Source organism: Capricornis sumatraensis, chromosome 5 (assembly GCF_032405125.1).
Source record: "Capricornis sumatraensis isolate serow.1 chromosome 5, serow.2, whole genome shotgun sequence".
Lineage (NCBI taxonomy): Eukaryota > Metazoa > Chordata > Mammalia > Artiodactyla > Bovidae > Capricornis > Capricornis sumatraensis.
In genome coordinates this window covers 5,037,199-5,060,546 of record NC_091073.1, presented here as the reverse complement: position 1 = coordinate 5,060,546, position 23,348 = coordinate 5,037,199, and the positions used below count along the sequence as shown (strand labels likewise).

Below are 23,348 nucleotides of genomic sequence, written 5' to 3'. Positions count from 1 at the left end.
GGTTAGTGTAGATGGAACACATAAATCACCTGAAATGATATAATTCATGAACCAATATTTAGAAATGGTTATTGAGAAGAGTAATGATCCTATGATTTGAAAGGCACTAATTATTAATAGGTTTAGTAGGACTCATTTAAGTGTCTCTGAATAAAAATCAGGTACTCAAGATACTCTCTTCTAAGAATCTGCGTTAATATATACTGACTGATTTCTGTTAGTTTTTCCAGCAAATTGTGATCAGCATCTGTGTTAGTCAACATGAACATCTTTTATCAATCCACAATAGAGTTTTGAATGCTTCTGAAAAGATGGCAGTGGTTGGTTAACAATGTACTCCATCAAAAACTTTTATAATAGTAAATAAGAAAAATAAACTAGGATAAATTCTTTTCAGATGTCTTCATGGTGTCTGCATTTTCATACTATGTATTTTCATAATCAATCTCATACTTGGTTTCCTGATCAATTTCTGTTTAGATGTTTGGTTCAATTCTCCCTATGATTGATTAAGTTAACATTGTTACCTACATGGTGAATAATTGCATTCTAATAGAGATAATTTTAAAATAAATAAAATTTGTTTTCATAGCAGAATTTTAAAAGCTTCTGCTAAATTAAAATTAAACTAATTTTAGGAATTTGTTTCAAGACAAATTTATTGAGAAGTAGCTTCTGATCAGTCCCCAAATCAGACCATGGTATATTAGCCAGTAAGTAGAAAGGCTGTTCATTTCAATTTGAATAAAATAATGAGGTTGAATATACTACTAGCTTGAAGAATTCACTATATACTTCAAAGATGTCCTTTATCATGACTAAAACATATTAAAGCATTTACATAATTTTAAATCTCTATCTAAAGGAAAATTAGGAATAATCTCAAAAAAGCCAGTTCATCAATATGCATTTACTAGGAGTCTACTAAAAATTTTCCTTGAAGGTTAGCTCTCTTTTTATCCAGAAGGATATAGCTATGCTTATTTCTTACCTGGTATTCTTCCTTGATTCATCTTCCTCATTGACATAGAACTACTATGATTAACTTCACATATTTGAATGTCTTTTAAAATAATGATCACAATCTAATCATTCATTATATTTTGGGGATATCCCTCGTTATATGTCTTAACTAAGCCACTAAATTCAGACATAAATTTTGCAAGGTAGTTAATATATTTAATCTTTTTCTTTTTTAAAACCTAAGAAAAATATTCTTTAGAATTCAGATTGACTCTGGGAAAATTTTGATCACGGGTGAGAAAAAAAAATTTAATGCATAAAATAGTGTACACATGACAAGATGATTGTGTTAAAATAAATGTACACAAAAATAATGTTCAAGGGTTAAATAATTTATATATAATAACATATATAGTATGCAGCAAACTAGGGTTTATAGCTTAACTTTTCTGACTCCATTGCCTGTTTTACAACATTTCAAAAAGGACAAAAAAACAAAGCAACAAGATAGATTTAACATTATCCCCACTTCACACAACTCTGAAGTTTGCATAGATTTCTTAAACCTTCTAGATGAAACTATGATACCTCCTGATATAATTGTTCCATTCTAGTTGCAAAAACTTATATTTAAAAAAATGTATAAATGGAAACACAGAACATAGTTAGGCTAAAGTCTCTATGAGAAACCACAAACCAAGTCAGCTCCAAATTGTCATAAATAAGACACTACTTCTGTAGGAAGCAATTTCATATTCTTTCAAGTGTGAACACTAACCGTGCATCTCAACTCTTAGTCATGTAAAATAATAGGCAGGAGATATGTTTTAAGGAGCATGTCCTAACACTGCCACTTCTTATATCTATGAACTTGAAAACTCCTGGCTCTGTGAAATGAAGAAATTAGCTTGATTGTTCTAATAGTCCTTTCCACTATTACATCTTTTTCAGAATAAAAATTAGCTGAATATTGCTTAATGTTTTACTGACCTTCTCCCTTTAGTTATAACAATGTGTCCTTTTTTTATATATGCAGTCATCCTGCAGTATTATTTTACGACTTTGATCTTATTTTTCCAGAATCTGTTATTCCACCCTCAGTTTACTCTCAGATCCTCCTTGAATTTCCTGGTCCCTTAATGAAAAAATTTCTTAGTCTGTAGAATTTACAATAAAGCTTATTTTAAAACCAGCAGCTAATTAATATTTTCTTATCCCAGTAGTTTAAAATATATTGTAAGAAATATCATATATTTATGGAAGTTCCTGGCAAGGAAAAAAAAGACATAATTTACTCACATATTTTCCTCTGCACTTATCTTTACTCTATTCTTCTTGTATAGTTTCTGTCCTGTCTTCATTGAAATGACAGTCATCCTTTAACTGCTCAAGTGATTTCCTTTCAAGTTTCTAACTTGAATGCTACTGCTGAGTTTCACTTTATAATTTTCCCCAATCTGTAAATAAATAGTACAACATTTACATAATTTTAGTAACTTCTGTCCCCTACAGCACCATCAAATTAAATAAATGATGGGGATTTATTTCACAGAAAAAATCTTGAGGGTAAGAAGAGTATTCTGTTATCCAAAACTAGTCAAATAGAGATTTATAGACTCTGTGTTTGTACTACCACATCATTCCTGAGGGGTTCAGACACAAAACTCTGTAAAATTTTAAGTAAACTTTATATCCTAAAGGTACATATATTTCTTCCCTAAAGGTTGCTTTCTTAGTTCAAGTTAATTGTGTATATTGGGTTTCCCAGGTGGCTCAGTGGTAAAGAATCCACCTGCCAATGCAGGAGATGTGGGTTTAATCTCTGGGTCAGGAAGATCCCCTGGAGAAGGAAATGGCAACCCACTCCAGTATTCTTGCCTGGAAATCCCATGGAAAGAGGAGCTTAAAAGGCTACAGTCCAGGGGGTCTCAAAGATTCAGACATGGCTTAGCGACTAAACAGCAACAATAATTATGTGTATGTTCCCAAATAATTCACTCACCAGTGTCCTTTTAGATATAAATTATCAGAGCAACTCTAGAAGTGGACTATAAGTGCCCTCCAAAAGAGGTAAACCTGCAGCATGTTAGAATCCCTTAATGACTGAGATCTGCTATGTATACAATTTGAGTTTCTTTTCTCCTTGCTGTTATATGAGGAAACCTCATGTAGTCATGTAGTCAGTCCTTCTGTTAAGAAATAATTTTCATCCATCCTCATGCAGTGTTTTCATGTTTGTCTTCAAGGGGGCAAAAATGAATGTTCTTTAATGTACGTCCAGTTAAGATAAATGTTTCTGGAAAATTACAGATATATAGAACTTTCTTTCATATCTTTCTAGGTTTACAAAAAATTTATTGGACTAATTTGCCAACAGTGGAGTCGAGCATTGTGTAATTTTGCTCTCACAATTTTTCAACAGCTTTTCCTCTTTTTATGTCTATATAAAAAACTAATGCTTGCTTCTGCTCTGCTCTGTGAGCCTCATTAATAATAGCAAATATTTACTATCTGTAAGGTATGAGCCAACTGATGAGGTTTAGCTTATCAATCCTTATATCAACCCTAACAGATAGATAACTCAGCTCCATTGCCAAGAAGAAGAAACTAGGGTGTAGAAAAATATGTTAAGAAGTGATCCTCAAGAGATAGAAGTTACAACAGTCTTTGATGATGGATATAGAAAGCACTAAACCTAAGTTTCCTCTTTTTTTTTTTTTTTCCATTATAGTATTCATTTTAATACAGTAGTGACTTAACGACTATAATCCAGATGGTTTTTAGGCATGTAACCTTGATCACATCATCTCAAAATTCAACAAAATTAACTACATTTTCAATTCAATTTTTTGTAAGTAGAATTGGTATTTGATTAGTAGCTATTTTTAATCCAGAAGTCCTATTTATGTCACTTTATAAAACAGTACTGGTGGAATAATTAATCTGTGAAATAATTTCTTGTTCTCTTATTCCACATATAGCTCATCTAGCTGTCCTTCCCCCTACCTTTGTTGTTGTTAAGATGTGGAGAAGGCAATGGCAACCCACTCCCATACTCTTGCCTGGAAAATCCCATGGATGGAGGAGCCTGGTGGGCTGCAATCCATGGGATCCCTAAGAGTCGGACACGACTGAGCGACTTCACTTTCACGCATTGGAGAAGGAAATGGCAACCCACTCCAGTATTCTTGCCTGGAGAATCCGAGGGACGGGGGAGCCTGGTGGGCTGCCGTCTATGGGGTCGCAGAGTCGGACATGACTCAAGCGACTTAGCAGCAGCAGCAGCAGTTGTTAAGATGTAGTTAGAATGTTTAACACTAAGCTCTTCTTACAGCATTTTTCATCTTTACATCCCTCAGCATATAGATTAAGAGATTGAACATAGGAGCAATAATGATGTAGAGAGAAAAGAATACTAAATGAAACATGATATGCTGGACTGAATTGTGGAATATAAAGAAAATGTAAATGTAATTGCTACATAAAGAGATATATGAGCCCCATTCTCACTGCAGCATTATTCACGATAAACACTACCTAAGTGTCCACTGTCAAATGAATGGTAAAGAAAATGTGATATATGCATGTATGTGTATATGCATATACAAAGGGAGGAAGTCTTACCATTTTAATAACATAGATGGAACTTGAGAGCATTATAATAAAAGAAGTAAGACAGACACAGAAAGACAAATACCATATAATCATACTTATATGTGAAATCTTAAAAAAAAAAAAAGAAAGCAAACAAACTTGAATTCGTAGATTCAGAGAATAGATTGCTGGTTGCCAGATATGGGTGGAAGAGGCATGACAAAATGGGTGAAGAGAGTCAAAAGGTCCAAAGTTGCAGTTATCAAATTTATTTTTTAAATAGATAAATCCTTCCTGGATCTGTGATGTAGAGAATGATGGTTCTAGTTAATACTACTGTAGTTTACATTTGAAAGTTGCTAAGAAAGTAAATATTGAACATTCTTATCACAAGAAAAAATTGAAAATTTGTGGAGTGATGCATGTCAATGACTATTTTGATGATCACTTAAATATATATATATATATATATAATTTTATGTACTAAAAATTAATTATGTAATTATGTGTCAATATGCTTAAATTTGAAAAATGCTGTCAACCTATTACTCCTGACAGCCACTACAAGAAGTACTAAATAATCTCTGTGAAATATTTTGGTAAAGTCTCAAGTTTCATTTAGTGTAATTTGTGTTTAGTGCTAGGTCAATACTGTTTCAAATAAGAGTTCTGATCACTAATAATGCTCTATAAATAGAAATTCATACTATTAAGGGAAATATGATAATGAAAACAAATAATTACCTTTTAAAGATGCCAACAAAGGTCCATCTAGTCAAGGCTATGGTTTTTCCAGTAGTCACGTATGGATGTGAGTGTTGGACTATAAAGAAAATTGAGCACTGAAGAACTGATGCTTTTGAACTGTGGTGTTTGAGAAGACTCTTGAGAGTCTCTTGGACTGCAAAGAGATCCAACCAGTCCATCCTAAACGAAATCAATCCTGAATATTCATTGGAAGGACTGGTGCTGAAGCTGCAGTTCCAATACTTTGGCCGCCTGATGCGAAGAACTGCTTCATTTGAAAAGACCCTGATGCTGGGAAAGATTTGGGCAGGAGGAGAGGGGACGACAGAGGATGAAATGGTTGGATGGCATCACCAACTCAATGGATATGGGTTTGAGTAAACTCTGGGAGTTGGTGATGGACAGGGAGGCCTGGCGTGCTGCAGTCCATGGGGTCGCAAAGAGTCTGACATGACTTAAGATCTGAAATGAATTGAACTGATAGTCCTTAGAAAATAATCTATTAATTAACTCAACTTCTATTTCACTTTTAGTGACAGTTTTGTTTTGTTCTGTTCAGCTAAGTAAGCATCATAAAATGTGACTAAAATTTGGTGATTAAAAAAAAAAAAAAACAATAACGCAATTTCCCTAGTGTTACAGCAGATAGGAATCTGCCTGCCAAGGCAGGGTATCTGGGTTTGACCCTTGGTCTGGGAAGATTTCACATGCTACAGAGCAAACAAAGTCCCTGTTCTATGACTATTGAGCCCACGAGCCCCAGAGCTAGTGCTAAGCAGCAAGAGAAGTGACCACAATCAGAAGCCTGTGCACCCCAGCAAAGAGTAGCCGTACTTACCACAACTGGAGAAAGCCAGGGTGCAGCAGTGAAGACCCAGGGCAGCAAAGTAAATAAAACATTGAAAATTTAAAAATATAGTAATGACAACAATAACACTTTCCTTAACATTCTTGGATTTGAGATTGTTTATTTTTCTCTAGTTATTGTTGCTGGCCACACTGCCACTTTCAGGAATCTTTGTTCTCTGACCAATGATTCAACCCAGGGACCCATGAGTGAAAATGCTGAGCATTAACCACTGGACTGCCAGGTTTGCCGTTGTTTAATCACTAAGGCACATTGGACTCTGTAAGCCCATGTAGCCCGCTAGGCTCCTCTCTCCATGAAATTTCCTAGGTAAGATTACTGGAGTGGGTTGCCATTTCCTTCTCTAGGGGTTCTTCCCAACCAATCCAGAGACTGAATCTGCATCTTCTGCTTTGGTAGGTGGATTCTTTACCAGTGATCCACTAGAGATTTCCCAAATCTGGAGATAATTTGATTCTTTATTAGGAATTTTTAGGATGGTAAGTTGTGCAGTTCCTCTCTGCTTTAAAAACAATACTTAATTTTACCTTTGTTATCATTTTTTCTATCCTTTATCATTCCTTGTGGGCTTCCCAGGTGCTGCCAGTGGTAAAGAACCCACTTGTCAATGCAGGAGATGTAAGAGACACAAGTTGAACCCTGAGTTGGTAAGTCCCCTGGAGGAGGGCATGGCAACCCATTCTACTGTTCTTGCCTGGAGAATCCCATGGACAGAGGAGCCTTGTGGGCTATAGCCTATAGGGTCGCAAAGAGTCGGACACAACTGAAGCAACTTAACACACACATACATACTTCCTTATATAGCATCTTTAGAATGATTGTGACTCTTGGAATTTTTAATTTTTATGCAATTTTAAAGGTTACTTTCATTTACAAAGTCATGGCTATATTCTCCGTGTTTTACAACACATCCTTTAACCTATCTTGCATCCAATAGTTTAGACATACCATTCCTCCACCCCTATTTTGCCATCCCCTCAATGGTAACTATTAGTTTTTTCTGTATATCTGAGCGTCTCCTTTTTTAATGCTATATTCACTAGTTTGTCATAGCTTTTAGATTTCACATTTAAGATATATCATACAGTATTTATCTTTCTCTGTTTGATTTATTTCACTTAGTATAACACCCTCCAAGTCCATCCATGTTCCTGAAAGTGGTAATATATATCATTCTCTTTTTAGGACTGAGTAGTATTCTTCTGTGTGTGTGTGTGTGTGTGTGTGTGTGTGTGTGTGTGCACGTGCACCATGTCTTCTTTATCAACTCATCTGGTAATGGACACTTAGGTTGCTTCATTGGCAATTATAATAATGCTGCTACTGAACATTGATGTTTTTCAGTTGCTAAGCCATGTCCAACTATTTGCAATCGTGTGAAATTCAGCATGCCAGGCTTTCCTGTCCTTCACTGTCTCCCAGAGTTTGCTCAAATTCATGTCCATTGAGCCAGTGATGCCATCCAACCACCTCATCCTCTGTCGTCCACTTTTACTCCTGCCTTTAATCTTTCCCAATATTAGGGTCTTTTCCAATGAGTTGGCTCCTCATATCACATAGCCAAAGTATCAGTGCTTCAGCATCAGGGTTGATTTCATTTAGAATTGACTGGTTTGATCTTCTTGTTGTGCAAGGGACTCTCAAGAGGCTTCTCCAACACTACATTTCAGAAGTGGTCAATTCATCATTGTTCAGCTTTCTTTATAGTCCAGCTCTCACATCTGTACATAACTACTGGAAAAACTATAGCTTTGACTATATGGGCCATTGTTGGCAAAGTGATGTCTCTGTTTTTTAATAAGTTGTCTAGGTTGGTCATAACTTTTCTTCCAAGGAGCAAGCATCTTTTAATTTCATTTCATTGAACAATGAGGTGAATATACATTTTTTTCAATTAGTATGTGTGATTTCTTTATATATATATATATGGAACAAGCATCTTTTAATTTCATGGCTGCAGTCACCATCTGCAGTGATTTTGGAGCCCAAGAAAATAAAATCTGTCACTGTTTTCCATATGTATATATATAAATATATATATATATGGATAATGGATAATTGCTGGATCATATGGTAGTTTTATTTTTAGTTTTACTGCATTTGTACATTCTAAAATACTTCCAATACTTTATTTTCCTTTTCATAAAAACCTGTTAGTCAGTGTTTTCTCTCTAATGGTATTTGCTATTTTTTTTTAAGATCGTTATTTAAATCCTATTAAGCATGCTGAAAGGACTTTCATCAAATTCTCTTTTAGTTTCTCTATAAAATCTTTCTCAGAATGCTCTTCTACATTCTAGTTTCAAGATAAGTTGATGTATCTATTTTGACAAAATGTATATTTTTAACTAATGAATTTTACTTTGTAAGGCAGTTTTAGTTTCATGGCAAAATCATATACCGCTACCCTCACACAAAGACAACCTCTTCCACCAGAGGGGTGTATTTTTTACACTCAAAGGAATCCACATTGACACAACTTCACACAAAATTCATAGTTTACATTAGGGTTCACTCTAGGTTTTATACAGTTTATGGGTTTTGACATACATCATGACATTAGCTTAGACACAAAGTATATCATGGAAAATGCTGGCCTGGATGAAGCACAAGCTGGAATCAAGATTGCTGGGAGAAACATCAGTAACTTCAGATATGCAGACAACACCACCCTTATGGCAGAAAGCTAAGAGGAACTAAAGAATCTCCTGATGAAGGTGAAAGAGGAGAGTGAAAAAGTTGGCAAAAATTGAAGATCATGGCATCTGGTTCCATAACTTCGTGGCAAATAGATCCTGAAACAATGGAAACAGTAAGAGACTTTATTTTCTTGGGCTTCAAAATCAATGCAGATGGTGGCTGCAGCCATGAAATTAGAAGATGCTTACTCCTTGGAAGGAAAGTTATGACCAACCTAGAGAGAAAATTAAAAAGCAGAGACATTATTTTGCCGACAAAGGTCAGTCTAGTCAAAGCTATGGTTTTTCCAGTAATCATGTATGGATGTGAAAGTTGGATGGTGAAGAAAGCTGAGTGCTGAAGAATTGATGCTTTTGAACTGTGGTGTGGGAGAAGACTCTTGAGAGTCCCTTGGACTGCAAGGAGCTCCAACCAGTCCATCCTAAAGACATCAGTCCTGGGTGTTCCTTGGAAGGACTGACATTGAGGCTGAAACTCCAATACTTTGGCCACCTGATGCAAAGAGCTGACTCATTTGAAAAGACCCTGATGCTGGGAAAGATTGAAGGCAGGAGGAGAAGGGGACGACAGAGGATGAGATGGCTGGATGGCATCACTGACTCAATGGACATGAGTTTGGGTAAACTCCAGGAATTGGTGATTGACAGGGAGGCCTAGTGTGCTGCGGTTCATGGGGGTCACAAAGACTCTGACATGACTGAGCAACTGAACAGAACTGAATGCATTTAAGTTTCTTGTAGTGCTGAATAGTATTCCATTGTCTGGAAGTACTACAGTTTATCTATTCACCTACAGAAGGACATCCTAGTTATCTACAAGATTTGACAATTAGCAATAAAGTTGCTATTAATATACATGTGCTACAAAAATGCACTCACTTATTTCTTTGTTTGACTTTAATCGCACATTATTTGTCTTTTGCTAGCTTTTTCTTCCTCACTACAGCATGAAAAATCTTTGAGTACCAATCCAATCATGAGCCAATTACTTATCATTTTAGGCAGTTAAGGGTTTGTTAACACCTACATTTTATTATTAATCACTTCTGTAATTTTATGGGAAATGCTTTATATTCTGATCTATAGGTGGCAAACATTAATTGTCGTTTTAATCTTCCTGAATTATTGATTCTTAGTTTGTCTTTACTAGTTTTTATTATTTTTTAATGTGAAGCCAGGTGACCATCTGGAAGCAAGTTAAAACAGAGTCTACTATACTGATCTTTTGTAATATTACTGATTTCTGAATGCTACTAAAGATATGCATGTGAATATTCTTTCACAAATCTAAGGATATTATTTTATCTCATATTTCAACGTTTCTATTGCCATATAATGAGCCACCATATGGTCTGGCCCATAAGCCCAGAGTTTTTAAAATAATTATAATTTAGAATGTTTTATCTTAATATTCAAGGATCAATATAGAAATGTCTTATTTGTCTTGAACTTTTTGTTTTTTCCCTTGCAGGTAACCATGTCTACAAAACCATAATATTCCAAAAAACTGATCAAGCTTCCAGCTATTTTGGTATGCACAAATTAATATTGGTTTTGATTTTAAGTTTCTAAACTTCTGTTCCAATAATTCCATTCAAATGATGATAGAATATAAAATCTATGAGATAGTCTTTTTTTTTTAATTTACATCAATCTCTTTTCTTTTATAAAATTGCTTACATACAAGCTTCTTTACATTAATCGTGTGCTTTCTTTGAAAATAACCTTTGACACCAAACTTTCCTCTGCATTTTTCATCTCAGTATTTCTCAGTGTATAGATTAAAGAATTGAATATAGGGGCGATGATAGTGTAAAATAGTGCAAATACCTTATCTTCAGGGTAAGGTAGGAGGTCTAAGGTCTAAGATAACCAACGATTGAAGGTCCAAAAGATAAGATGACTACTGTGATATGAGACCCACAGATAGAGAGGGCTTTGCATCTTCCTCCAGCTGAGTGATTTCTTAAAGTGAATAATATGATGACATAAGAAACAAGACAACAAAAGTAACTAAGGAAGCTATTCCTGAATTGGCAACCAGAAGGACACCAGTGATGAAGGTATCAGCACAAGCAATTTTAAGCATAGGAAAGATATCACAAAAATAGTGATCAATGTCATTAGAACCACAAAAAACCAACTGGATTATCATAGATAATTGAGGAAAAGAATGAACAGCCCCCCAGCCCAAGTAGCCAAGACTAGAAGATTACATTTTGTCCTGTTCATGATAATCATATAGTGGAGAGGTTTACAAATGCCAGTGTAGTAATCAAAAGCCATGGCAGTAAGAATGAAGACCTCAATGCTGCCCAAAAAATGCATTGCAAAATCTGTAACATGCAATTATCATAAGAAATGTTTTTTGTCCCACTAGCATATCACCAAATAGTTTGGGAATAACACTAGAGGTATAGCAGTTGTCTATGAATGATAAGTGACTGAGGAGATAGTACATTGGTTGTTTAAAAAGAGGACTGCCTAGAATGGACACAAGGGTCAGAAGACTCCCGACCAACAGGATAACATAGCAGAATAAAAAGAGCACAAAGCAAAATGCTTGTATGTTCTGGTCATCAGAAAGCCCCAAAAGGATGAATTCTGAGATGTTTCTCTGTTTTCTATATATTTGAGTTTGGTATATACTATATACAAATGAATTAGGTCTCTGAAAAAAAAAAAAAAAAACACATAAATTTGGTGAAAATTAACAATATGAACACAAAATTATAAACTTTACTAAAAACTAGTTTGACATGAATATAATATTAGTCTCAACATATTAAATTAAGCTGCTTTATTTTTAATTGATTTTTATTTTATAAATCTACTGTGGAACACTTTTGTAATGGGAATAATTATTTTACTGAATTTTATTTTTCAGTAATGATTTTAAACATTTAAATAATATTTTGAAAATTGAAGCATATTTGACTGTCAATTATATTATCTAGCTAACGAAGATTTTTTATTGACCAAAGTAAAAAAAAATGCTTTTCCACATATTTTAACTACATATATATCAAATACATAAAATTGACCTTCCTTTTTCTAACATATTTGTCCAAATTATCTGAATTATCTGAGAACAAATTCTCGAATTATAAGAGAACAAAGGTAGCTAAGGGGCAGCCATTCCTGAATGAACAACCACTGTGAATGTTCAGAGACAAAGGTCCTGATTCTCCCTCATCTGGAGCTTCATGTCATGCTTGAGAGCTGAGAGAAATGCAGGAAAACAGTGAAAGCACTCTTGAATTCTCATCTGAGTAGAAGAAAACATGCATGCTGATGAGTTATTAGACACCAATTTTTTTCTGAATATTTACATGTGTAAAGAGAATGAGATAGTTAATGCAAACATGTATTCCATAGACATATTTTTCTTTTACTGGAAATTTTTCCAGTAGTCATGTATAGGTGTGAGATTTGACCCATAAGGAAGGCTGAATGCCTTAGAATTGATGCTTCTGAACTGTGATGATGGAGAAGACTCCTGATAGTCCCTTGGATTGCAAGGAGATCCAGCCAGTCCATCCTAAAGGAAATCAGTACTGAATATTCATTGGAAGGACTGATATTGAAGCTGAGATTCCAATACTTTGGCCATCTGATTTGAAGAACTGACTCCTTGGAAAAAACCCTGAGGCTGGGAAAGATTGAAGGCAGGAGGAGCAGGGGACAACAGAGGATGAAATGGTTGGATGGCATCACCAACTCAATGGACATGAGTTTGAGTAAGCTCTGGGAGTTGGTGATGGACAGGGAGGCCTGGTGTGCTGCAGTCCATGGAGTTGCAGAGTCAGACACTATGGAGAGATTGAATTAACTAACTAAGCTGATCTTACTATTAATGGAGGGGAAAAGGGAAAGGGAAAGCTCAGATGAGGATAATTATTGTCATATAAACTGTGTTCTGATTACAGAAATATTAAGGAAAACTCCCAAGTAGAAATTAGGCAAAATGGATGAAATAAAGAGTATTTGGCAGTCTCTGAATATACAGAACAGTGGTGACACGGAAAGCGGTAGTAGTGTTAAGGAGTGACTATAAACAAACAAACACAAAAACTGACCAGTGTCACCTTGAGCGAACTGCTTACTCTTTTTAAACCTCATCTTATTTGTCTTATATCTATGATATCATGCCAGAATTCAGATTTCTAATGAGGAATGCATGAGGTGATTTGAAATAAACCAGTGACAATGTGATATTTAAAACACATTTTCCTTTTAGTCTTTCCTCTTTGAGTGATTGATTTAGAAACACAGAATTGCCATGTACATTTACACAAAGTCGAAAGGAAAAATAAAGACAAAAATGAAAAAATCCACAACATGCATGTGATAACTATGATTAAAAGTTTAATTTTAGCTCTATGCTAGTGAGAACATTTGGAGAAGGCAATGGCACCCCATTCTGGTACTCTTGTCTGGAGAGTCCCATAGGCCGAGGAGCCTGGTGGGCTGCAGTCCATGGGGTCGCTAAGAGTCGGACTTGACTGACTGACTTCACTTTCACTTTTCACTTTCATACATTAAAGAAGGAAATGGCAACCCATGCCAATGTTCTTGCCTGGAGAATCCCAGGGACGGGGGAGCCTGGTGGGCTGCCGTCTATGGGGTCCCACAGAGTAGGACACAACTGAAGTGACTTAGCAGCAGCAGCAGCAGTACTGAATAAAAATTCTGAGTGCCCTTTCTGTTAAGTTATTAGCAATAGGGTAAGAAGTTCTTATACTTAAAACTTCCACTGCATACTCAAATTTTTGTTTAATGTATCAGAATGTAGCATTATATAAACTTACCTTAGTTGATTCAAGTCAGACTAGTCTACTGTGAGATGCCAGATTTTGAAATACAAGAAATTCTTCATGACTGTAAATATTGAAGCATAATCTAGTATATGTCTTAATGGTAATATGAAGGAATGCATATAAACATAAAAATAGGGCACTATGAAATTCACTGCTGATTACTAGAAAATGTTTTAACTTTGTATTATTTTAGTAAGAACCTTGTTTACATGTAATGCACCATTAAAACTAAGGCATGATAAATCATTTTATAATAAACAAATTATCATATACTGCAAAAGAAGTTATAGGCTTTAGAATGAAATTATATAGAATAAATATAAAGAAGATAGAATTAGCCTAGCACATGTTTGATGGGGCTAAGGCAGTAAAGAATTCACCTGCAATGTGGGAGACCTGGGTTTGATCCCTAGGTCAGAAAGATACTCTGGAGAAGGGATTGACAACCTATTTCAGTATTCTTGCCTGGAGAATTCAATGGACAGAGGAGTCTGGCAGGCTATAGTCCTTGAGTTCACAAAGAGTCAGACAATACTGGATGACTAACACTTTGACACTTTCCAAAATCTAGATGCTATGAGTAATACACTGCCGAAAGATCTGAGTGGCTATCAGGTTAGTTTTAGTTTGATCAATAATTTTACCCTAGTTGCTTACTTTTCCAATCCATCCCTAGGATCAAAATCTGCAATAAAGTGTGATAAATTACATTTCACAAATAAATTACAAACTAATAATTCAGAAACATCCAGATTAATTCTCTGCAAATATTTTAGAAATTTGAATACTTCTCAAAAACTCTACAGGCTTGTAAGGTAAGTGGACGGTTAGAACTACTGTGTACATCTTTATGTCCCCAGGAAAGCAGGCTAGGAAGTTCAAATGCCAATTGAACATCTAAATACTAAGTCACTAAAAATAAACAGAAAGTATGTTTGCTTCTGCTGCTGCTATGTCACTTCAGTCGTGTCCAACTCTGTGCGACCCCAGAGACGGCAGCCCACCAGGCTCCCCTGTCCCTGGGATTCTCCAGACAAGAATACTGGAGTGGGTTGCCATTGCCTTCTCCAAAAAGTATGTTTAAATCCCTTCAAAAGCTAACACAGGTATTCAGGCCCTATTCATTGCATGCTTATGCTTGAAGAAAATCTGGTTTGAAAGAACAGAATGTAAATGAAACTAACAACCATAAATTAACTGGTCCTTGAGAGCTCTAAGTGATTATATCCCCAAAGGCATCTTCTAAACAGATCCAAGTCAAATGTTGCTGAGTCACTGTCCTTGGCAATATCCTTGCTCCCACTGGAAGAAGGACTTTTCATACTTTATCTTGATTAGGGCATATTTTCCCAGGCATCCTAAAAAGGCTATAGGCAGAGCAGTTTAGGAAAATCGGATTGCTCTGCTCTTCCAGCTTTCTGAAGATTAGGAAGAAAACTGATATAGCATGTAATAGGACTAGGCTGCCTTTCAGGAAAATGTGAGCTGAGGTAGGGCAGAGAACCAATTACAGGTATTTTACATTCTAAGTATGGACCATTATCAAGATCCTAGCTGTGCAATGTAGATAAATCAATACAATTGATGATCTTCAATATCATAACTGGTATAAAATGATTGTTTCAAGGGACAAATTTTACCAGAATAGATGGTTTGGGAATGGAAGATGAGAAAAGAAAAGAGAAAAGCATAAACAATCTTTTTCTAAAAAAAAAAAAAAAAGAAAAATGAGAGGAAGGAAGCACTCAAAATACAGAAAAACATGTATCCTGTTTCCTCTTCAGTTTTTTTTTTTTTTTCCCTTGAAACTGAATATTTACAGGTTGTTTACTCAGCCTCACCCACACACACTGAACTTTGATTAGTCTCCCTCTGAAACAAATACATAAGTATATACTTTTTCAGGCATTTAAAACTTAAGAAAATTGTAATTTATTCTATCAGGCTTGATACAACACTGCTAAGATCAAACTACTTAGCAAATTAATAATAGCAAAATAATTTATTGGGAGATTATTGGGTAGTTCATGTTCACTATTTTATTTAATATGAATGAGTGAGTAAAAGTCACTCAGCGATGTCTGACTCTTTGCAATCCCATGGACTATACAGTCCATGGAATTCTCTAGGCCAGAATAATGGAGTGAGTGTTTTTCCCTTCTCCAGGGAATCTTCCCTACCCAGGGATCAAATCCAGGTCTCACGAATTGCAGGCAGATTCTTACCAACTGAGCCACCAGGGAAGCCCATTAATATGACTAAGAATGGACATTTTGACCTAAGTACTATTACCTCTGCACTTTCCAGATGATGACTCAGGGGCCACCTTTTTTTTTTTTTTTTTCACAATACCAATTCCATTCTTTTATGCCCTCATACCACAAACATTTAACTGCCTTTTTGCAACCTGAATTTACATAAACAAGTTGCAAAGGAAAAACAGGCATTCTTTTATCTTCCAAAATGCATGTATGAAATATAACACAAACCCTAGTATTAATACACAAACAAGCTTAGCTGAAGTTTTATGGAAATTTCTTAAAATTAACATGACAGTTTAAATATTTATGCCTCTAAAGGCTTGCATAATCTCTCACATGCTAATAAAGTAATACTTAAAATTCTCCAAGCCAGACTTCAGCAATACATGAACCGTGAACTTCCAGATGTTCAAGCTGGTTTTAGAAAAGGCAGAGGAACCAGAGATCAAATTGCCAACATCCGCTGGATCATTGAAAAAGCAAGAGAGTTTCAAAAAAAACATCTATTTCTGCTTTATTGACTATGCCAAAGCCTTCGACTGTGTGGATCACAATATACTGTGGAAAATTCTGAAGGAGATGGGAATACCAGACTCCCTGACCTGCCTCTTGAGTAACCTATATGCAGGTCAGAAAGCAACAGGTAGAATTGAACATGGAACAACAGACTGGTTCCAAATAGGAAAGGGAGTACATCAAGGCTGTATATTGTCACCCTACTTATTTAATTTATAAGTGCTATAGCCACGCATTCCAGGAAACAAACTCATGCAGAAGGACAATGCGGATAATGGAGTGCAATTTATTACACTGCCCAAGGCAAAGTCTCCTCTAAGCCAAGGACCCCGAACAGCATTTGTGAAAATCTCTTATACCCCAATGTGTACGTGTCCGAACCACCACCCAATTTCACATTTGGAAAAGACTCGGATGCTGGGAGGCATTGGGGGCAGGAAGAGAAGGGGACGACAGAGGATGATATGGCCGGATGGCATCACCGACTCAATGGGCATGAGTTTGAGTGAACTCCGAGAGCTGGTGATGGAAAGGGAGGCCTGGCGTGCTGCAGTTCATGGGGTCGCAAAGAGTCGGACACAACTGAGTGACTGAACTGAACTGAACTGAACTGAACTGAAGTGACTTAGCATGCACGCATATGTATAGAGATAGAGATAAATATAGGTATAGTTATATAGACTGTTGTTGTTCAGTCACTAGGTTGTGCCTGACTCTTTCTCACCTCATGGAGTGTAGTCCACCAGGCTCCTCTGTCCATGAAATTCCCCAAGCAATACTGGAGTGGGTTGCCATTTTCTTTTTCAGGGGATCTTCTGGATCCAGGGATTCAACCTGTGCCTGCTGCTTGGCAGACCATTTCTTTAACACTGAGCCACCTGGAAAGCCCCATATTAACAGAGGGATTTTCTTAAATTACACATTGACAACTGTGAATATTTCTTAAATCTGTTTTTCACTCACATGCTGAGTAAAACATAAATAGCTAATCTTACTTTAATATATTTTGTATGTGGCCTTGTGCAATATCATCAGATTTTTTGCCAATTTGTGAACCTCGAGTAAAGGGGGGGAAAAAAGATAATAAAAGTTTATTTATTTGCATAGCATTTTTGTGATGGGATGAGAATTTCCTATCCAACTCCAATATCCTAAAGACTCCCACACCATATATACACAGACACAATCATTACACACACACACACAGATACACATAGCATACATATACATTCTATATATCTATACTTTAAAGAAATCTAAATACTTTTGGGAAAAAATTACATAAAACCAGATCAAATGGTACTATGAATGATTTGTCAAAGCTAATTTACAGTGGAATGGACAGAATATTTTCTCCTCATATTCCAATGTATCCAGGAGAAAAAACAAAGTTATTATCTTCATATGAAATAAAGAGACTGTGAGATATTTCCCTAGCAAAGATAAATTTATTCGCTATCAACAGAGATTCACAATGTGGGGTCTGAAACCCTGGCAAGCAAAATGCATGAGCCTTTGTAAGTCCCCAAAAAACAAATGTCAAGGAGAATTTATACAGAGAAAAAGGCAGGTTATAGCAAACAAAGAGGTCATGGCTTCTCATTGGCTGAGCCTCTGTCAGGAAAGGAAAGTCTTTTCTTTTGCCTTTTGGGCTCTGTTGTCACAAGGTGTGAAAGCTCCCTGCTACTGATCTACCAATACAATTTAATTGAGGTTTCTCTTTATTAATTTTTTTACAGTTCTAAGAGCTGGAATATTAGAAGAAGGGATCCTGATCATTAGGACAAAATTTAACATAGTCTGTATGTGTCTTTCCTGGGTTTTGTCTGGTTGAGGGGCAGGAGTAACTTGGTCAAGAAAATTGTGTGGAAGATACATCATCATTTGACGGAGAAAAGAAAAGTGCTTGGGCAGAGTGAATTGCCTAGTCAAGTAGGAACCAAAGCTAGAAGCTGAGATTATGTTATGGGATTAAATGAATACAAGGGTAAAGAAAAATTAAAGAGTTGTACCACATCAATGCATTAAATAAATAAGTAAAAAGATATTATTGGGGTTGAAAATCTGCTGGATTTCAATCACTCCATGATTGAAACATGAGAATGTATGTTAAAATTTTAGCACTTCTAAAATTATTATAATGCATGATTGTTAATGACATAAATGCAAGTTCTAGATATGTAAGAACAAATACATGATGTTAAACAGAGAAAAAATAGAATTTTTGTATTTAATTCAGAAACTGTTGTGCTACATCTTAATTCATGCTGGAAAAAAAGAGAGATAAAAGATAATTAAGATATGGCACACAATAATCTGTCTAAGTCATATTAGCAAAACCCAGTTCATAAGAAGAAACCTTAATATAAGCTGTCAGGTTATGCGAAATAGAGCCAGACATCCTGGAATGTGAAGTGAAGTGGGCCTTAGGAAGTATCACTATGAACAAAGCCAGTGAAGGGGATGGAATTTCAGTTGAGCTATTTAAAATCCTAAAAGATGACGCTGTGAAAGTACTGTGCTTAATATGTCAGCAAATTCAGAAAACTCAGCAGTGGCCACAGGACTGGAAAAAGTCAGTTTTCATTCCAATCCCAAAGAAAGGCAGCGCCAAAGAATGCTCAAACTACCACACAATTGCACTCTACTTATATGCTAGTAAATAAATGCTCAAAATTCTCCAAGCCAGGCTTCAGCAATATGTGAACCGTGAACTCCCTGATGTTCAAGCTGGTTTTTAAAAAGGCAGAGGAACCAGAGATCAAATTACTAACATCCTCTGGATCATCAAAAAAGCAAGACTTGCCAGAAAAACATCTATGTCTACTTTATTGACTATGCCAAAGTCTTTGACTGTGTGGATCACAATAAACTGTGGAAAATTCTGAAAGACATGGGAATACCAGACCACCGGATCTGCCTCTTGAGAAACCTATATGCAGGTCAGGAAGCAACAGTTAGAACTGGACATGGAACCACAGACTCATCCAAATAGGGAAAGGAGTATGTCAATGCTGTATATTGTCACCGTGCTTATTTAACTTATATGCAGAGCACATAATGAGAAACCCTGGCTGGAGGAAGCAAAAGCTGGAATCAAGATTGCCAGGAGAAATATCAACAGCCTCACATATGCAGAAGGCACCACCCTTATGGCAGAAAATGAAGAAGAACTAAAGAGACTCTTGACGAAAGTGAAAGAGGAGAGTGAAAAAGTTAGCTTAAAGCTCAAATTCAGAAAACTAAGACCATGGCATCCAGTCCCATCACTTCATGGGAAATAGATGGGGAAACAGTGAAAACAGTGACATACTTCAATTTTTTGGGCTCCAAAATCACTGCAGATGGTGATTGCAGCAATGAAATTAAAAGACTCTTACTTCTTAGAAGGAAAGTATGACCAACCTAGACAGCATATTAAAAAGCAGAGACATTACTTTGTCAACAAAGGTCAGTCTAGTCAAGGCTATGGTTTTTCCAATTGTCATGTATGAATATGAGAGTTGGACTAAAAAGAAAACTGAGTGCTGAAGAATTGATGCTTCTGAACTGTGCTGTTGGAGAAGACTCTTGAGAGTCCCTTGGACTGCAAGAAGATCCAACCAGTCCATTCTAAAGGAGATTAGTCCTGGGTGTTCATTGGAAGGACTGATCTTGATGTTGAAACTCCAATACTTTGGCCATTTGAAAAGACCTAGATGCTGGGGAAGATTGAAGGCAGGAGGAGAAGGGGACAACAGAGGATGAGATGGTTGGATGGCATCACTGACTCAGTGAACATGGATTTGGGTAACCTCCGGAGTTGGTGATGGACAGTGGGGCCTGTCTTGCTGTGGTTCATGGGATTGCAAAGAGTTGGAAACTACTGAGTGACTGAACTGAACTAAACTGAAGCACACAGCTAAATGGCAATGAAATAACACAGGGAATAAGATGTATTTCTACTTTGTTGTCAGATGTACAAAATCTTCCTGTAAAAGATAATCTCTGAAGTATGAATTATATTTAAGGTGTGGCCCTTAAAACATGGGAATGAGGAATCCTAAACAGAGAGGGAAGAAAAGTATACTGAGGTGATAGATTTTAGAGTGCATTTAGAGAATGTTAGAGGGGTCCAGCTTGACTGGAGGCATCCAAGCTAATGGAAAAAAGTAGGGAAAGAGAGAGGAAAAGTATCTAATATGAGTTTCTGTAGCTTTATTCCACATTAAAAATCTACATGCTTTATTCTATATAGTATTGTGTCTTTGTAAAATATGATATTATCCTACGTCATAGACATTTTTGAATTGGAGATATATACAAATAATTAAGCAAATTGTCAAGACCTGGAGAGTTAATAGTCAGCAAGGTCTGACTCCAAAGCATATTCTTGTAGAACTGTAGTTTTTCCAACATAGTGACTTCTGGCATTACTAAGTTAGACTTGGATCAGAGTTGGGAAGGTAAAATATAAATATCCGTGTTGTTATTCAGCTTTTAAGTCATTTCTGATTTTTTTTTTTTTTTTTGCAACCCCATGGACTATAGTCTACCATGTTCCTCTGTTCATGGGATTTCCCAGGCATCAGTACTGGACTGGGTTCCTATCATCTTTTCCAGGGTATCTTCCTGACCTAGGGATCAAACCTGCATCTCCTGCCTAGTAGTCAGATTCTTTACCACTGAGCCACCTGGGAAGCCCAGAATGTAAATATAGATAAAAGCCAAAACAAAGAAAACTACAACCATTATTGAGAACTATAGGTTTAGAAAGGTTTGTGTCCCCCTACAGAGGACTACTCTTGTGGCTCAGCTAGTAAAGAAGTAACGTGGGAGACCCTGGGTTCCATTTCTGGGTTGGAAAGATCCCCTGGAGAAGGGAAATGCTACCCACTCTGGTATTCTGGCCTACAGTCCATGGTGTCACAAATAGTCAGACATGACTGACCAATTTTCACTTCACTTCACAGATGACTATATTCTAAGACTATATAAGAAATTTCTAGGACAAGAACCATGACAAGATTTACATATCTCAAACTAGTAATGACTAAGATATTACCACTATAAATAATTTTGTATATCAGTTCAAAAAGGCTTCATGTCATATATATAGTGTACTATCTGATTAGGACCACAGAATGTGAAAATGAGTACATTTGTTAAAAATAAAGCATTAGATGAAGAGTAAAGCTGGAACTCCAAATTTTGTACTCTGAAACACATGGCTCTTATAAAACATCAATCCCTTTTAACACCAATTGCCCCCATTCTGATTTATTTACATTGGCTCATATCTTGTCTTGTTAAAATAATGTTAAAATAACTTTCTTTCTTTTTATTTTTCTTTTAGGAAAGAAACATGAATTGTTCAATTCATGAGCCCATTTAAATGGGGAGGTTTTAGTTTTCTTCTTTAAATGATAAAATAAAATTTGAAAATAAAATTTGATATTTTCAAAGCATTATCATCAGACATTTAGACTTTGACATGCATGGGGATGACCCACAGAGATGTTATGGGGAGGGAGGTGGGAGGGGGGTTCATGTTTGGGAACACATGTAAGAATTAAAGATTTTAAAATTAAAAATAAATAAATAAATAAATAAATTAAATAAAATAGACTTTGACAAATGTCTTCTGATATATTCTTAAGAAGAGAATTTTTTAATATAAATATATTTATTTTAATTGGAGGCTAATTACTTTACAATATTTTATTGGTTTTGCCATACATCAACATGAATCTGCCACAGGTGTACATGTGTTCCCTATCCTGAACACCCTCCCACCTCCCTCCCCATACCATCCCTCTGGGTCATCCCAGTGCACCAGCCCCGAGCATCCTGTATCATGCATCGAACCTGGACTGACGATTCATTTCACATATGATATTATACATGCTTCAATGCCATTCTCCCAAATTATCCCACCCTCGCCCTCTCCCACAGAGTCCAAAAGACTGTTCTATACATCTGTGTCTCTCTTGCTGTCTTGCATACAGGGTTATCATTACCATCTTTCTAAATTCCATATATATGTGTTAGTATACTCTATTGGTGTTTTTCTTTCTGGCTGACTTCACTCTGTATAATAGTGTCGGGAGCTGCGTTAGGCATTACTGACAAAATGGAGGCACGGCCCCCAGCCCCCTCTCCTCATTCCATAGGCATGGTCCCGGGATGAAGGAGTTAGGCCTTGTGATTCTGATTTGTCTTTTCCTCTCCTCGGCTGAGCTGACTGAAAAGGAAAATTAAGGTGCTTATTGTTCTTGAGAAGAGCATGAGAAGGCACAAAGCTGTCTGCAGCTGTGCTCAGAAAATAATTCATAAAGTTAATCACTGACATTTGTTCAAGAGAGATTGCTATCTGAAGCTTATTTGTGAGGAAAATGTTTATGGCAAAGGATTTTACTGAATTTAGAGCTTAGAAATAATTAAAATAGTTAGAAGTTAAAGATTTAAGGAGTGTTGTCAAGTTAGCATATTTTGTTATAGCTTATAGAAGTTAGACAGTGAGCTCAGGATGTTAGGGGAAAACAGGATTTAGGAAGATAAGTAGTAAACTGAGGAATGTAGCATGAAATACAATGTAATCACCAGTTAACTATAGGACACATTAGAGGAGGTAGATAAAAGATGGCAAAGCTGATTCTGAGAGAATTCCTGAAGCAGGAACTCTGTTTGAAGAGCAACAATGATTTATGGAGATAATAAATCTGAGAGAGGGGGAACTCTGACCTAATGCTTTTGTAAAAGTATAAAAGAAAATCTTAAACTTGAAATAAAGAGGCAGTCCAAAAGAAAACTGAGAGGCTGCCTCATCGCTGACACCGTCCATCTCTTCAGGTTGAATCCCTGGCTGCTGAAGCTGGACTCCAGCATAATAGGCTCCAGT

General features: G+C 36.2%; 1 pseudogene; it reads right to left on the bottom strand.

Moving 5' to 3' along the window:
• Positions 1-10,568: 10,568 nt before the first annotated feature.
• On the bottom strand, positions 10,569-14,537 carry LOC138080183 (olfactory receptor 4P4-like; annotated as a pseudogene).
• Between the last annotated feature and the right edge of the window lie 8,811 nt (positions 14,538-23,348).